Genomic DNA, 17,979 nt, shown 5'->3' with positions numbered 1-17,979 from the left:
TAATGCCTTTTCATTGCACATACAGTGATATTTTCTGTCTCTCCATAAAATAAGCATTCCACAAGCTGCTAGCCTGCCACTATGTGCTGCACATGTTAGACATTAACTAATGTGATTTCTCAAGCATCCCCTACATGTGACACATATAGGGCTAAATGCTTGTGAGAGTCTTGATTCTGAGAGCCACAATTATAGGTTAGATCCCATTCTCCCTTTTTCTTTGTGGTTAAGTTTTAATGTGGTCATGATACATAGTCACATGATTTATAATCAGATGGATTAACCACTGACTTATGCCTCACATAAGCATTATAAATTCATATGCATACCTTCCAGATGCAGGAAAAATACAGAAACACTTTCATAATGGATTATTCAGACCATTTTGAGTGGGGATAAACCAATCCAAAGTAAAAACAGCTTTTACATATGGCATCCATATCTGTTACATTATTTTGCAGAAATTGCTCAGATGAAGCAAAGATGTCCTTGACAAAGGCAAAAAAAAAACCAAACTATTTATAGCTAGAGCTGTCAAATTTAGAGTAAACCTTTGCCTCTAACCACATTTGCTGCAGAATTCCTCTGGCTAATTGTAGGCTACTTCTGCTTTGCATGGAGACATCTGCAGTGTGGCACACCCTGTCATTATATGGGAAGGGATCGCTCATATTTTTGTTGATAGTATATTTTAACGGAATCTTTTGGTTGGCAATAGGAGGAATGCATTGTTTTGATCTAGAGTATGAAAAATAAAACCTTTAAGGAAGCAAAAATGTCCACAGAATAAACCATGCAAATTTTCTATAGTACTGTTTCATATTTTTACTTACAGTGACCTTTCAAATCTGTGTGTGTGAGAGAGAGACAGAGACAGAGAGAGAGAGAGAGAGAGAGAGAGAGAGAGAGAGAGATCTCTATACAATGGGGCTCTTCCCTCCAGTGCACATTGAAAGGAGTCATCATTACTACCACCCTCGTTCAGGCTCTTATCACCTCTACTATTTACTGCAAAAGCTTCTTAGCGCAAAAGCCTCCTGGTCAGGTTGTTTTGGGACCTCTCATTCTTTACTCTATCTTGAACTCTAACCATTATAGCAATCTTCCCAAATCCCTGCCTCTATCATGTAACACATTCTCTCAAAATCCTTCAATGACTCCCCATCCTTACAGAACAGAGGTTTGGTCCTTTTACCTGACTTTCAAGAGCTTCCAATGCTGCTCTCAAACTTCTAGTCTTATCTCTTCCTTATAGTGTTATATCAATATAGAATTTGGAAATGCCTGTGGCCTCCCAAATTCAAATTGTCTAGGTTTGAGGTCCAGTAGCATCACTGACCATGTAATTGAGGGCAAGTGGTTTACTCTCCAGGGCTCAGTAACTTCATCTATAAAATGTGTCTCATAATAGCATCTGCATTTTAGGTGTTTGTGAAAAGATAACATATTGACGATACATGTAACAAATGATTAGTGCCTAGCATACAGTAACCACACAAAAATTGATAGTCATTTTATTGTAGCTGTTATTATCTTTCTGTGGACACTTACTAGGTATCCTCTAGCTGAATCTTTCCCCCAGGACAATATTGTCTGGCAAATTCTATTTTAATTACTTTTTTTCAGTTTTCAAAAATTTTAGACTGATCTTTGCTAGATAATATCTTACTCTTCACTTTTTATAATGTTACCTACCTAGCCCTTGAAGGAATTAAACTGAAGTCCTCTGCCCACAACAACATAAGTTTATACATCTCTTAAGTCTCGGTTCAGTTTCCATCTCTATGGTGAAACTGCTGATCACATCATGCCATCTTGAAACAAGTGCTACCTGTTCTGAATCTTCTGCTGAAACTTGCCTTCTGCCCCATTCATTTGGTTCCCATCATGTTATCTTATATTGTTGTCTTTGCAAATGCTTATGCCTTTTATCTTCAGCAGGACTATAAACTTTGTAGAGATAACAACTAAGTCCCAAGTTTTATACATTAACTTGAATATTGTAGCATATGATAAATGGTAATTGATTGAGTCAAATTGCTTCTAAACTTTATGATGAATGTGGTTTTCTACATGTATAGGAAAATATGCCATGAAAATTTACTTAAATTGCAATAATCTTTGGTATTTTGTTATTGGTATAGAAATTATTTATTTTTGTAAATGATAATACCTTTTCAGTGACATCATGTTACATTGATACCCAAATTCACTTATATATAATATGTGACTATTATAGTTTAGCTGATCTTTAAAAGAAAGTTTTAATTTTATAAATTGTGATCCGCTATGGTAACAATTTATTTCTCATATGAAATTTTACTTTAAGATGAAAATCTCTGTATTCATTAGATGAATATATTTGTGTGTTTGAAAATATATAACTTGAATTTGCCATCTAGTTAATATAATGGGTGCCTCAGTGACTGGCTCATTGAGTGGTTAATAATTAGTGTTGCAAGAACCATGGCCAAGTCCATGGGTTTGATCTTATGGCTTGCTTAGTTTTGCTCTGTTTTGCAGCTACAGACTGTCCTCTTTACCACAGCTGGCTGACTCACAAATGTGTGGTCACTTAGGGGAGTGACCTACTGACAGTGGGTCAGTTGTGTCAGCTTTGTGTTCAAGGAGCAGGGAGTTGAGAAGCTGCATTGCTGGAGAGCCAATTGTAAAAGACTTCAAAGACTGAAGATAAGACATCTGGCACTTAAGACTTGGAAAGTTAATCTTGGTGTAAACTGAAGGCTCATAGCCAGAAATGGAAGAAAAGGATAGCAGATGTAAAAGTGCAATGAAGAACAAAGGGAGAAATCTGGAAGAATCATGGAATTGAACAAATAAGGAATAAAGCAGAAATAGTATGAGAGGAGATAAATATATAAAGATGCAATATATGAAGAAATATACTGTGAGGAAGGATTCTGAAAGAAAGGAACCTAAGAAGTAAAAGGTCATATGAAGGAAGAATGCAATGATAATCACATAATTTAATCAAGGGGAGAGAAGTCCCTTTATTTTTAAAGGAGCTTTTGATTAGATAAATGTTACTTCAAAAATAAAGGGAATTCCTATATACTTCTCACACACACACACACTTCCCCATGAACAACATCTATCATTAGTGTGATACATTTGTTACAATTGATGAACACATATTGAAGCTTTGCTACTAACCATGGTCTACAGTTTACTTGTGTTTTATACTTTGTACCACACAATTTTATAGGTTTTAATAAAATGTGTAATGGCTTGTATCTGTCATTGCAATATCATGCAGAATGATTCCAAAGCCTCAAAAATGCCACATGTTACACCTATTTTTCCTGCTCTCTCTCCTCAGAACCACATGTGACCACTGCCTTTATATAAATGTTATAAGTTCTTCCATTATTAGAATAATAATAAGTCTCCTTTAGTCCAGAGTTGCATTCTCCCCTTATGTTTGTTCTTTCCTCTATCTTCAGGATTTGGGGAAGGTGATGCCCAGTCTGATTCCAGTTGAGAGGGGTCTTAGATCCCATGGGGCAGATGGATGGAACTGTCTTACTTGTAGTTGCAGATAATCTCTGCTTCTTGAAACGGGCATTTTCCATCATCATCTTTTTGTTAGTTGTCTTGGATGAATCGGAGTTGGCTGTAACTCTGCTGAGATTCAGGGTTCAACCAGCATATGGACAGCTGGAATATTAAAGTCTCTGGGACATATATTTATTGAGTATAGTGCTAATTACAGGTTCAAATAAATGTGGCTGAAGAACCATTGTGTAGGAAAATTATAAATGAGTCTGACCCTGACACATTGGGGGAGATGGGCTAGCCTATATTCCAAGGTAAGGCCCACTTTCAGGGTGCTGATTTCCTGAGAAGTCTCTTTTTCAAGGGACAGAGAGTAATGTGTTCATATATTTATTCAAAGAATAAGCTTAAAAAAATGGTGAATCATATGTATTTATATTATGTATGCATCAAAATAAGTTGACCCATGAGTTACAGCTGGAATAAACTGTTTCTGATCTCCTTCAATGTTTTGGCTTCAGTATTTATTGTGCATCTTTTATGTGCTAGATGTTTCTTTGGATGACATGGTCCCTGCCTCCCCTGAGATAGTAGGGCTAGAGTAGACCTGGAGAAGCAGTGACACTAATAAGGTATGGGATGAAAAGTATCTTGATACAGGTTTGTGTGCCAAGGAGGACACATAAGAGAGAGAACCCTCTCTTATCCTTTGATTGAGCAAGGAAGCCTTCCCAGATGAGATGACACTTAAATTGAAGAATAATGCCTTGAAAAATGCTTGAAATATTAAGATCTGTCATGAAAAGTAGCTTGCCTTTATTACATTTACTTACTTAGTAAGTTATTTAACCACCTATGGATTGTCAGAAAACCCTTTAGGGTTCTATAATCTAATCTGGAACTTGCAGTCTAGTACAGACAACCAGTAGGATTAAATCAACAATGAGAGTTGGTACATTTTATTCAAAAGACTGACTAAAGTATGGTTGAGATTGCTGTATTACAATGAATTTTTTCATATTTCATATTTGGGTCTACTAATGATATCACTAATATACTGATAGTCATACTCATTGAAGTGTAAGGATGTTCTGTAAGAAATTATTGAAATTTCACATGAAGTGCTATTTCTATCACAGCAGTCTATTAATAAGCTCCCAGAAAAATATTAAATTAGGAGATAAAAATATACTTTGCTTTAAAATCTGAAAATATTTTAACTGAACGCTTCATAACATAAGAATAATTGAAAATCTGTCATCACATATTAAGTTGAGCAGACATATAAAATACTTTCTTTTCCTGTATGTACAAAAGTATGAACTGAATGAAAATATGCATATTAACACGGAGCAAGAAACAAATTCTAGCATTCCACAGGTAGATTTACAAAAGCCAGATTTTCACCAAGGAAGCAGTTTTTCTAGAGCTTGTAAATTTATTCTTAAACTATATTAAATTTAAATTCTTCAAAGAATTTTCATGAACATCAAAGAGTGTTGTATATAACATATCAAGCAGTGGTGTAAAATACTTCTCCATATTTATTTACAGAAAGGATGTCCTTTTATGTTGACCCCAATATAACCGATGTAGTATATTGTCCAAATAGTAAACCTTCTAGGCTCATGAATAAAACCAATAGCGCATCGACTATCTCTGTACCAGTGAGGCAGATCCTCAATGAATGAAGGCATTGATTTAACTTGCATAGAATTTGGAAGTTTCAGAACTAGAGCTTATATAAACATCTACTTGGGGAAAATAAGTATGTGAGTAGCCAAAAGAACTGTTATAAATCAAACAAACCACCATCAACAACAACAAAAACAAAAACATGTAAGAATAATACCATCAAATCATTACCAGAAATATAAGTATAGATTTGAAGCCAAAATCCAGAGTGTAATGAACAGTGCAGCCAAAAAATTTGGCATGATTTCTTAAAGGAAAAGAAAAAATATTCAGCAAATTTTTAAGGAGTGTTTAGAAAGTCCATACCTTATTGTGAAATCAGTTTGTCTGAATATCTTATTGTTAAATGGTCTGTATATGAATTTTTTCCTATTTTCATTAATTATGTTTTAAACAGTTAATATACCATATTCTTCAGATTTTGCCTGCCCGTATTGCTTATATGTTACTACCCCTGAGAAGGACTGGAAAGTTTTTTTTTTGTTTTGTTTTTGTTTTTTTTATTTTTTTTAAATTATTTATTATTTTTTTTTTAATTACTTTATGAAAAATATGAGGTCCCATTCAACCCCACCGCCCCCGCCCCCCACTCCCCCCACAGCAACACTCTCTCCCATCATCATGACACATCCATTGCACCTGGCAAGTTCATCTCTGAGCATCACTGCACCCCATAGTCAATGGTCCATATCATAGCCCAGACTCTCTCCCGTTCCATCCAGTGGGCCCTGGGGGGATCTATAATGTCCCGTAATTGTCTGTGAAGCACTATCCAGGACAACTCCACGTCCCGAAAATGCCTCCACATCTCATCTCTTCCTCCCGTTCCCCACACCCAGCAGCCACCATGGCTACCGTTCCCACACCCATTCCACATTTTCTCTGTGGACATTGGATTGGTTGTGTCCATTGCACATCTATGTCAAGTGAGGGCTTAGAAAAAATATGGAACGCTTCACGAATTTGCATGTCATCCTTGCGCAGGGGCCATGCTAATCTTCTCTGTATCGTTCCAATTTTAGTATATGTGCTGCCGAAGCGAGCACTGGAAAGTTTTATTTAGCATAATATTTTTTCTTTTTATTTCCTCTGTCATTGCACCTTCCCAAAACTCTAGTAGAATATTATTTCTTAAAGTTTTGTAAAGTGTATTTGAATAGGTTGGACTCTATTACACTTCATCACTTCCCTTAAGCATGTGATCTAATAAAGTCTTTTCCTTTTAAAATGTTTGCTGAGACATTCACACATGTTGCTCAGCAACCCCCCAAACTTGTTAAAAGCACACATGTATCATCTTGCTCTGGAAGTGTACTTGTTGTTGGTGCTTAGTATTGAACACAGATGGGCATAAGTGTCATCATGTCATTAGTAAATCCATAAGAGAAGCATTTATCCATGTTTATAGTGGATTTTGAAAGTCTTTAGGTAGTTTCAGTGGAAGGGGAATACTTGAGCCAGAACACACATTCCATATAAAAATAGGCTAGAAATCAACTCCCCACTGACTTTTCTGTTCATATGCTTCTTTTTTCTAAGGTTCCTTATAATTTGGGAGTATTTTTATCGTCTCCAACTGGTTTAAAATGCTCTAAGTGTGAAGTATAAAATACTGCCTCACAGTGTTTAACAATATCAGTTATTTTACTTGATTTCAGCTACTGATTTATAATAAAGGTTTAATAAAGGTTTGATTTATAATAAAGGATTCCTTTCTTAACAAATTAGTTTGACTAAGGGAAACTCCCAGAAAAAAATAAGGCAAAGCCTTTGATAACCTATCTCCATAATAGATATCCCAGGGAGAAAAAAAAAAGAATTATCAAGCAAAATTGGCTTCAGGATAATATCTGTATTGGAGATTCTGACTCTGGTCTCAGGGCAGTACCCCACAAGATATAAATCCCAGAAGAAATGCACCTCAAATGAGTAAACATTCTGGCCCTCCCCCACAGTCACAAGAAGTTGGCCAGCATGATCTTCACCAAAGGCAAATTGGAGTTATCAAGTACAATTATGAACAAATAAACCAAAGTTGCCAAACATTTGATGAAAACCATTGGCCAAATAGAAGTGCCAAACTCAACCAACAGAAGAATTAACAACCAAAAAGAGTTAATAGTGAAAATGAAGTACAACTTTAAAATTGTTATTTAATATACTTCAAGTCAAGAGGATATTGCGTCTATAAAACAAAGTTAGGCTGCTATGAAAAAGAAAGAGAAATTTGCAAAATTAAAAATATGGTGTAAGCATTTACTCTCTTAACTCTGTTCCAAGTCCTTTGTAGCATACCCTATTACATGCTAGAAATCAGAAAGGGAAAGCCTCTATTTCTCAAACTCTTCTACTTCATGGATTCTATGTGGGCCCTAGCTAGCTTCTTCAGAAAAGACACAGTATGTAAGATTTGGAAAGCAGAAGAAAACATGCTGAGGTGGAGCCCACACTTTAGCTGCTTTTGTTGTATCTATTGGCAAGGAAGCATTTGGCTTTGCTGAGGCAGGTCTAGCAGAGGTCCAAGTCTCAGCTCTCTGGCTTCATGGGCATTCAGAAGCAGCATGTGACATCTGTTTTCTGGTGCATTTCAAGGCTCTAGCCAGGAGAGGAGGTAATGGCACCTTTACCCAGGATTGTGGTTGAGGCATTTTGGACATGGAGCCAGCTATTGTGAGAGCAGATGCTTCATCGTGGCAGAGGCAGCAGCCCCCTTGCCTGCCCAGTTCTATTGTGTTGTTCTGGGAGTTGTTCCTAGATTTTCCATTTACAGCCTCCTGACCTTCAGATGCTTGTGTAAGCATCTAATGCACTCTATTTTTTTTTTTTCTGCTTAAAATTGTTAGAGTGAAATTAAACTCTGATTGATATAAGTGGTCATTTAAATAATACAATTTCATACATATATGGGCTGAAGAGCAAAACAGATATATTTGATGACTGAATAATGAACTGGAAGATCAAACTAAAGTAATCTCTAAAATGTAGCTGGAAAAGACATGGAGATGGGAAACATGGAAAAAAATTGAAGCATGAAAAATAAATCTACAAGTTCTAACATTTGTCTAATAAGAATTCTCATAGGATAGGACAGAAAAAATGCAGGGAAAGAAATAACAGACAATACAAAAAAGAAGCATGTGTGGTTATGTGGAATTGCATTTTTTCTCTACTTTCCAATATTTAGAATAAACCTACAGACAAAGAAAAAAAAATCCCAAAGTTGAAAACAAGCTGAATATGGACACACACACACACACACACACACACACACACCCGTCCACCAAAGCAAAGAGAACATTTTAAAGGCCTCTAAATTTTAAGTGTTATATAAAGAAACAACAGTAAAATTTTCATCATACTTTAGCAGAAGTATTGAATGTTAGAAGGTAATGGGGCAATGGCTTTCTATGTTCCAAGGAAAACACTTCCAAATCTAGATTTCTAGACTCTGTCAAACTAGCACTCAACTATGTGGCAAGACAATTCTCAGAATCAAGTCTCAGAGAATCACTAGACCTTTTCTATTAAAATTACTTGTAATTATTATTAGAAAGTCGTATACCAGCAATATGAAATAAATTTAAGAGGAAGACATTGAAAAAACGAACAGTAATAAGAATAGAAAGTTTTTACAATCAGGTAGTATTAAATGATGATGCATTAGTTTAAAAATAAGATAGCAGGAAAAATAAAGTAGGTAACATAGAGATACTCATGATAAATATGAATTGGTTACATTTATCCCATAAAATATATATTAAGCTTGTCAGTTTTTATGAGCATACCATGGAGCTATTAAAAACAGTATAAAGCAGATTTATATGTACTGACCTGGAATGTCCTCCCAGTCAAAAATTGAGTGAAAAAAAGAGAATAATATGAAAATTAGTATCATATCACAATTATGTTTAGACATTGCACATATGTACACATGTATAAATATGAATCCATAGAAAATGGGCTAGACAGGTGTATGCCAAAATTTTAACAATGTTTCCCTGTGGGGTAGGAATTGAGCTAGGGTATCAGTGGGGATGTAGCTGCAGTGAATAATTTTTGAATAAAATATTTGCCCAATATTCATACCATTAAAAGTAAGAAAAACTTTGGTAGTTTTCAAAGATATGACTCTATCAAAAGATATTTTGATTTCTGAACTGGAAAATTACTACGTTTGTAATCATAGAACTACTAATTAACAAACCATTTCTACAAAGAAACTTGTACTTGGAGTCAATGGATTGGTAGAGTAGCTCAGAATTTGAGAATAAGGCAGCCAAGTCACTCTCCAGGAACTGCCTTTAGTCAAAAGAAGCTGCTTTGTTCAAAGTTAAGCCCCATCCCTGTGTCGATATTGGGGGATGGAGGGTACAAAGGCCTAACCCCTTTGCCTCAATTCAGACATCTCTGAAGACCACCCCGTCTCCAGAGCTAACTAGAGGATTAGCTGAGGTCTCTGTTTCAGCTAAATTGTAGCTCCGCTTCTCACTCTGTCCAGTTCTGCTTCCCTCATCCTTCACAAGTATTGATTCCTAGGGATCCCGCCGAAACTACCCTCACGCAGATATTCATCACAGAATCTGCTTACTGGGGAATCCAACCTAAAACAATCACTATTTCTGAATCCTAATTCATCACATCCTAAATTCAAAAGTATTCAGTTTTCTTTATTCCAGTTTTATTAATTTCATATTTATAGAAATATGTAGTATATATACATATATAATAAAGTCATTATTAAAATATGAAAAGATACAGCAGAAAAACAAAAAGGTAGTAATATTTTATAAATCAGTACACAAATATGGCCACTGATAACATTTCTTCTGTATGTTATTTTTTGTTAGAAAAATGGTCATTCAATGAAAACTGCTTCATAATCTGTATATTACCTCAATAAATTATTAAAATTTCCACCCAATTTTATTTCTTTATATCCTTTTGAACTGTTGAATAATGTGCCAGTGAAAGAAATATATTTATATTTATTTATGGACTTTTAATTGATTGAAAACTTTGACTATTAAAATGATTCTGTGGAAAATATCCTTGTAACATACAAGTTAATGCATATTAATGATTATTTTCTTAGGACACATTTCTCAGTGAAGAATTGCTGGAGCAAAGGACATGCACAAATTTAAGGCTCCTTTTACTCAGTTTTCTTCCAGAAACATTATACCAATTTGCCAATCAGTGGTATTTGGGGATGCATGTTATACAATACTTGGAAGGCTGTGAAAATAGTTCTTGTTTTAATTTGCATTTTTTCTTGATTAAGATAGAATATTTTTCATATTTTTATTGGCTATTTGTGATTTTTCTTCAGTGATTTTTCTTCATATGCTTTGCCCATTTACTTTCTACTGAGTTAAATGAAGTTATTTTATTAATTGAAGAGTTCTTCCTGCATTAATGATATAATATATGGGATATTCAAATAAGGACTGATAGTGTATAGTAATATAATTATACATATATGTTCATATTTTATATGGTTTATAGGTATGGCTATATGAATAAGTTAATTTTATAATATTAGTATGTAAATATTAAAATTACCTTACACATGTAGCTTCCTTTAAGTCAGGGGTTCTTAACCTTTTTTATTCCATGGACCCCTTTACCAGTCAGAAAATTACAGACCCCTTACTAAGTCCACACTATGCTGTGTATTATTTCATAAATATATCACACCCCCACCAACACATCCCCACAAGAATAATGCTTTTTTAAAATGTAAATTTAAGCTCATTGACCCCTTGTTAAGAACGCCTGCCTTAAGGAGTTTGCTGGACCCTAAAATGCAAATTAGATTGCAAATTTCATTTCTCATAACAAAATGTAATTTCTCTTCACAGACATTGCTACAGACTCTAACTGTATATCATTTGTGCGGATAGTTATTTAAAGATGTTCCATTAGACTAGAAGCTCCATAAGGGCAGGGACCATCAGTGATTGGTGCCTAGAACAAACCTGGGACATCGCATGTAATTAGAATTATTTCTTGTTTGAAAGCACAAAATATTCTTCAAATTTTTCTTTGCCTCTTCAGTTTTTATGTATCAGAATTAAAAAACAAAGAATATTTAATGTTCATATGTTTTCCCCATCATGCCTTTAGTGACATACATAGAATGTTTGCTTCTACTTCATTTCATTTAGTGCCATTTTTTTCTTCCAGTGCTTTTCTAATTTATTTTTTACATTGTAATAATCTGTAAATATAGACAATCTATTTCCTTTTCAGAAGGCACCTAATTAGTTCTTTTCTTTATTATTTTATTTTGTTTGGGTCCAAATGATTTACTAATTTTTCCAAGAGATTTTATTGACTAAATTGTCCTTTCACTACTGCTTTGAAACACGACTTGTACATATACTAAATTTAATATATACTTGAGTCTATTATGTTATATTTTTATTCAATTGCTTTATCTGACAATATCCTTGCTAGTACCAGATTATTAAAGCTATTGCTGCTTTGTATATCCTTAATACCTAGCCAGGCACTCATGTCTCATTAGTCTTTCTTTTATCATTTCATTAGGCAGTCCTATATTCTTTCATAGGAAAATAAGGAATCATTTTATCAAATCCCCCATGAAATAAAATCAAGATGTGAGATAATTGGTTGAAAACGAAAAAAACAGATCAAAGAGAGCTATCAAAACAGCAATTTAGGGAGTCTTAGTGACAGTTTATTGTAAGGAAATTAAAATTGTGAGTTGTTACATTAAAATGACACCTAGGACTGTGGAGATGCACCATTTACCTCAAAATAATTTTAGAGTCCTCCTAACAGAATCCTTAAGCATGGATGGACTCAGAAACAGCTGAATTACTCTATCTGACCTAAATTACTGAAGCATATTAAAGGGAGATTAGCTGAGAGTTTCTCTCTCACAGGAAATGACCTGTAAAGAAAATACTTTAACTTCGCATTGTGAACTGGATTTGAAGGTGTGTACACGTAACTCGGGATGAGACATATGACTATTTAGAAGGATTGTTGGACATGTGCAAAGTAAGAACTGGAAGAATGTGATTTTCTTTTATTTAGGTATATTAAGGAGTCATATACAAAATCAATTTAACATGTAGTAGGCAAAGGCTCAAAGTCATAACCCCCAGCAAGGAGAAGCAGTTATGAAGGATTTAAGACACTCTGCCAGGGGCAAAAAAGGAATGCAGAGTAAAACCAAATGTCAACTGAGAGGAAACAGGAGAATAATCTAGGAAATGTATAACATAGTGATTTTGGTGGTAGATTAATTTTGTTGTTAATAGTACAGAATGCTGTTCTTTTATAAAGTCCTAAGAATATGGTGATGCACAAGAAAATTTCAACTAATAAAACTTATGGACAATAGTTAACAGTAATATTGTAATATTTTGCAGCAATGGCAAGAAGATATTATTTTGATACTAAGGGACAACAATGAGGGGTATAAGAGGGATGGGATTTTTCCTTTTGGAGTAATGAAATCATTCTAAAATTGACTGAGGTGATGACAGCACAACTCTGTGTTGAAAATGTGTTGAGTGTACACTTTGAATGGATTGTACAAAGCATGGAACTATATAACATAATGAATCCTGTGGTGGAAGATGGACTGTGGTTAACAGGACAAATATGAGAACGTTTTCTCCTGGATGATAACAAATATATAATCCAGGTTTAGGGTGTTAAAAATAGGGTAGATTTGGGGACAAATATAGCAAATGTAAGGTATGTGCTATAGTTAGTAGTAATATTTTGACAATGGTCTTTCATAGTTTGTAACAAACGTTTCACAACAATTTAAGGTGGTGGTGGTGGGGAGATGTGTGGGAGACTTGCATGATGATATGCATGTTTGTTTTGTAACTTCACAAATTTTACTATACATTTATTGTTTATGTATGTTCATATATGAATGACATACTTCAATAAAATTTTATTTTTAAAAAGCCCTAAATTTTCTGTGGGCTTCAAAAGAGTCATAGCTGTTTTTGAACAGCTTAGGTATAAAAATACTCATGAAAATCTAAGACTAGTCAAGGAGTATTTTGGGTGAGGAGCATTAGGGTGTGTTCATTTATGAGATCAGATCAACTGCTAGATTTTGTAGACTGTTGAGAGAATGGAATCAGACAAAAGCTAGGTATTATTGAGCTAACCATACCCACAACATACAAGCAAGCTTTCAGGTCAAAATATACAGGTAAATGGTCAAAATTGAATTGATTTCTAGACAAATAAAATGGAAACATAATTACCTATCTTATGAAGGAGAGAAAAAGAATAGTTTATGATCTATGATCTCAAAAATAACAAGCAGGGAAGCAGATGTGGCTCAAGTGATTGAGCTCCTGCCTACCACATAGGAGGTCCCAGGTTTGGTTCCCAGTACCTCCTGGAGAAGACAAGCAAGACAGTGAGCTGGCATGATGGGCAGGCATAGTGAGCTGACACAATAAGATGATGCAACAAGGAGACACAAAGAAGAAAGACAATGAGATACACAACAAAACCAGCGAGCTTAAGTGCCTCAAGCAAATTGGGTGCCTCTATCCCTCATGGGTGATGCTAAGTTAGGTTTCTGATACCTCCTAAAGAGAAGACAAGCAGATACAGAGAGTACATAGTAACTGCAAAAAAACTGGGCGGGGGGGGGGGGGCGGCGCAGGGGGTAAATAAAAATAAAATTTTGAAAAAGAGGAAGCAGGTAAGTAATAGAAATACTCATTTTTAGACTGTAATAACTTTATTTAGGTACACTGACTTTAGTCATTTCTTTTCTATTTACCTAAACTGAAAATACATATAGGCAAGCATACCAATTCATAAAATCCAAAAAAGCTTTTAGATTAAGTACTGAGAGACTCTTAACATAAAACTGACAAAAAAAGAATTGACCAATGTTGTCAACATCACTCTGACCCTTTTAGAGTTCTTCAAAAAGGGCTCCATTCTCAGGGATAGACAAAGCCTCAGGAGCACTTTTTCATAAGATTAACTCTTTCTAAACAAAGTTCTTGGGAACCAAATGAATATATCTTGGAAAACTGAGAGTTTTTTGTTGTTGTTTTCCAGAGAGCTTGAGAAGTGATGAGAATTTCAGATTAAAGTGTCTGTATCACAGCAGCAAAAAGAAATATTATTAGAAATATTAAATATTATTAGAAAGGTTAAAAAATATGCTTTCATTTCATTTTGAATTCTAAACATACTTTTAACACTGTGCGGATTTACATTTTAATTAATTTACATTTTTGGAAATAGAGATAGGTATTTTGATTACTACAGCATCTTGTACCATAATACTGTAATAACTCATGGTGATATATTAGGATTATTTATTGACATATCCCTCTTTCTGATTATATTGAAGACCATGGCTTTATGCATTCACCCAATGAATATTTATTGAATTTCTACTATATGTTGGACTATTCTAGACACAAATGATTCAAGAGAGGAAAAAGGAAGCAATAAAAACTCTGCCCTCATTAAACAAAATAGACAAGATATCAGATAACAGCTAGAGAACAGAATCAAATGAGGAGTCAAGGCAAGATATATGCAATAAAGTAATACACAAAAACAATTCGTAGGGCAAGAATTTGGGGATGGTGCTTGGTGTGCTTGAGGAACAGCAAGGAAGCCAGTGTGACTGGGGCAGAGTGAATGGGAAGGGGCGGGGGTAGGGTGGAAGAGTAGGAAAACAGTGTGATGCCAGATGGAGCAGATAAGGCCATGAAGGAAATTGTAACTGTTTTGACCAGAAAAGCACATGATCTGACTCAGGTTTTAAAAGGATCCCTTTGGTTGCTGTGGGTAGGTGTGGTAGGCAGACAGAGAAGGGACTGGAAGAGCAGAAGCATTTTCTTTGTGTCCCATTGCCTTGCTTCGCACATTGCGTGGCACATATTAGTAGCTCAGTCAGTGCTCATAGAGTGAGTGAATAAATGAATGAATTAAGATGTTTACAACTGATTATAGATTTTATGAATATATTAAATAGCTCAAATGATGTAGTTTGTCAAACAAGGACATTTTGACTAATATAGGTCATTATTCAAAGAGAATTATTTAAGCAATGAGAACTGATTAAAAGTTTCCCAGACCAATAATCCTGGACAACTTTTAAAGGATGTACACATCCCTTTAATTATAGTGAACAGGCTGTAGATTATTATTATTACTTAATTATTATTAGAGCTGTTATAGGGAAAGATAGCTGTTAGAGATCCATTTGTTTTCATAACCGGTAAGATAACTATTAAGAATGACTCATTGTTTTATGAAAATGGTGCCTTGTATACATGTCTATCAGAAAATGTGTTGCAGGATGGAGAAACAATAGCAATGGTCAGATGAAGAAAAGGCATCTGGATACCAGTAAGAATGAACCAAATATGGTAATCATCACCTGAAAGTCGGCTATTGCTTCACATGGCGCAAGAAATCCTGAAATGGACAAAAAGATTTGTTGGACTCCTAATAATTAGTATAATGGGACTAATTAGAGTCATCACAGCTGCTGCAACCGCTGCTGTGGCTTTGCATGAAACTGTTCAATAGGTGCATGATTGGCATAAAAATGCTAGTGATTTGTGGCATAGTCAACAGCACATTGATGAACAGTTAAATAATCGGGTCAATGATTTAGAATCAGCTCTTTTACATATTGGAGATCAATTGTATAATTTAAAATTGTTAAGGGGATTGAAATGTGATTGGAATGAAAGCAACTTTTGTATTACTCCTCTTGCCTACAATTCATCTGATATAGAACGGAGAAAAATTAGGAGTCATTTACTAGGCCATAAAAGTAATATCTCTCTGGAAATAATTGAATTACAAAGGAAAATATTAGAAATGTCTCAAAATCAAATTCATGTAGCCAATGATATGGATATTTTTTCAGATATGATTTCACATATTACAAAATTTAACCCAGTTAACTGGTGGAAATCACAGCATTTCCTTTCAGCTTTAGGAATAGGGCTAATCATATTTGTTCTGTTGCTCATGATTCTTGCCTGTGCTGGACAGTATTTTCGAAGAAAATTGCAAAGTGTAACAGCCATGGGACATGCAAATAATCTGGTGCTAGCAAAAGCACTTCAGTAATTTACCCTAGTCGAAGAGCTTAGCCAGTAGTCAATGGCGGGTAAGACTCTTGAAAGGAGGGCAACCTAAGACAGGCACGGTCACCTTGACTAAAACAAAAAGGGGGAAATGTTGGAAACTGAGGCACAGTGGTCTCACAAGGAGAGACGTGCTCTTTACATGGCTAGGCTTGCACCCTAAGGAATGCAGTAATTAAGAGTTCCTGGCAAATAGGATGAAGCTGTTAAAGGCTGAAAGAAAAGATGAGCACATACCTTTTGTAGTAAATAGAATACTTCACAGTTCCAGGATTTGTAGAGTTAATGTGATGTGTGGCAGCAATTTCCACAGATAGCAGAGATGATCACATAACTGATTTACCAGAAGACAACTGTGTTAAGTTAATTCCATAAATTAGGAATTTCTTGAGCAGGATTTATTTTGCATATTGTAATTAAGATGTTAAACGAGATGGTTTACCATGAGTGAACCTGCTAAGTAAGCCAGTGACCTGCCCGTGTACTGTTGAGTAGTGTTTGGACATTCGTCACAGAACAACCTTAAGAAAACTCCATTTTATCCTTGGGTCACTGAAAATGTAAACTGAAGAGGAAAAAGTTTCAAAATTTAAAAGGTGTTTGTTTCTTTTTATTCAACTATGAGTAATAGATTTAAAAAGCAAAACAGTTTAAAATCCTGGGAACGATTGCTAACGCCTTTAGTACTAACGCCCCTCCCTCACTTTGGGAAAACAAATTATACAAACAAACTTCTAAAGAAGAGAAAATGCCTCAGAACCAAGCAGAGGATGTGTTCTTTCTGGTAAAAGTTGAAATGAAAAAGCAGCACACCTGCTTGCAGCTGCTTCCCCCCTCCCTTTGCATATCTCACAGGGCCTCTCCATGTGAAGTCTTGTCCAAGTCAAACAAGTAGCAATTTTAAAGTAGCACCTAAAGAGGAACTTAGAGTTTGCCAGCAAAACCCCAGACCCTAAAAGTTCCTGCTGCACTGGCTTTATTTTCATTTCCTTGACCCATTTGCAGAAAGTTGTTACTGATGGCCCATGTGGCCTCCCTGTACACAGCACACCAATAATAAACAGAGGCCAGCTGACACCCCCAGACACCTGCAGGACACTCACAGTGTGGGATTGTTCATCCAAGGGAAACGTTTTCACAGTGGGTGGATGGGTAGCCATTCACTGGCTCAGTTGGCTCTGTGCGCACCACACACACACACACACACACACACACACACCTGAAAGAAGTTTACTGAGGACCCTCCTGAGGCCCTGTTGACTGCCAAGAGAGCTAATAGAAAAGAACCGCTGACTGTGGGGAGCAATGTGTGAAAAGGCCTCTGTATGCAGTCATGCCCTTGTACACCAAGCACTTGGACTTGCTGAAATTAATTTTGCAGAAGTTTGGTAGAAACTGCATGCAGGCCTTTTTACAAAGACTTTAAGGCATTGAGCTTATTATTCCAGTTTCTTGGGATCCAACATCTTATTTATTCATAAATCACATGTTTGCCAATGAAAATACTTTGTTGAAGGTCTGATCAAGCAGGTGCATTCAGGTAACCTGAACAGCCTTCACTAACATTTGAAAACTTTTGGGTTTCTTGGAATTGACAACAAAGGTCTTTTTTTTTTAATTCCATGAA

General features: G+C 35.4%; 1 protein-coding gene and 1 non-coding gene across 3 annotated transcripts in view; one reads left to right on the top strand and one right to left on the bottom strand.

Annotated features, from left to right (window-relative positions):
* Positions 1-17,979, top strand: part of CFAP299 (cilia and flagella associated protein 299) — a 785,488-nt gene that overhangs the window by 607,658 nt on the left and 159,851 nt on the right. The gene's annotated exons all lie outside the window — the stretch shown is intronic.
* LOC111767166 (U6 spliceosomal RNA) lies at positions 6,151-6,257 on the bottom strand. The gene has a single exon (XR_002799057.2). It is a non-coding gene; the product is annotated as a U6 spliceosomal RNA (small nuclear RNA).

The sequence above is a fragment of the Dasypus novemcinctus genome, chromosome 1 (genome assembly GCF_030445035.2).
Source record: "Dasypus novemcinctus isolate mDasNov1 chromosome 1, mDasNov1.1.hap2, whole genome shotgun sequence".
In the NCBI taxonomy this organism is placed as follows: Eukaryota; Metazoa; Chordata; class Mammalia; order Cingulata; family Dasypodidae; genus Dasypus; species Dasypus novemcinctus.
The sequence above is the reverse complement of the archived record's forward strand: the minus strand, read 5'-3'. Positions and strand labels throughout refer to the sequence as shown.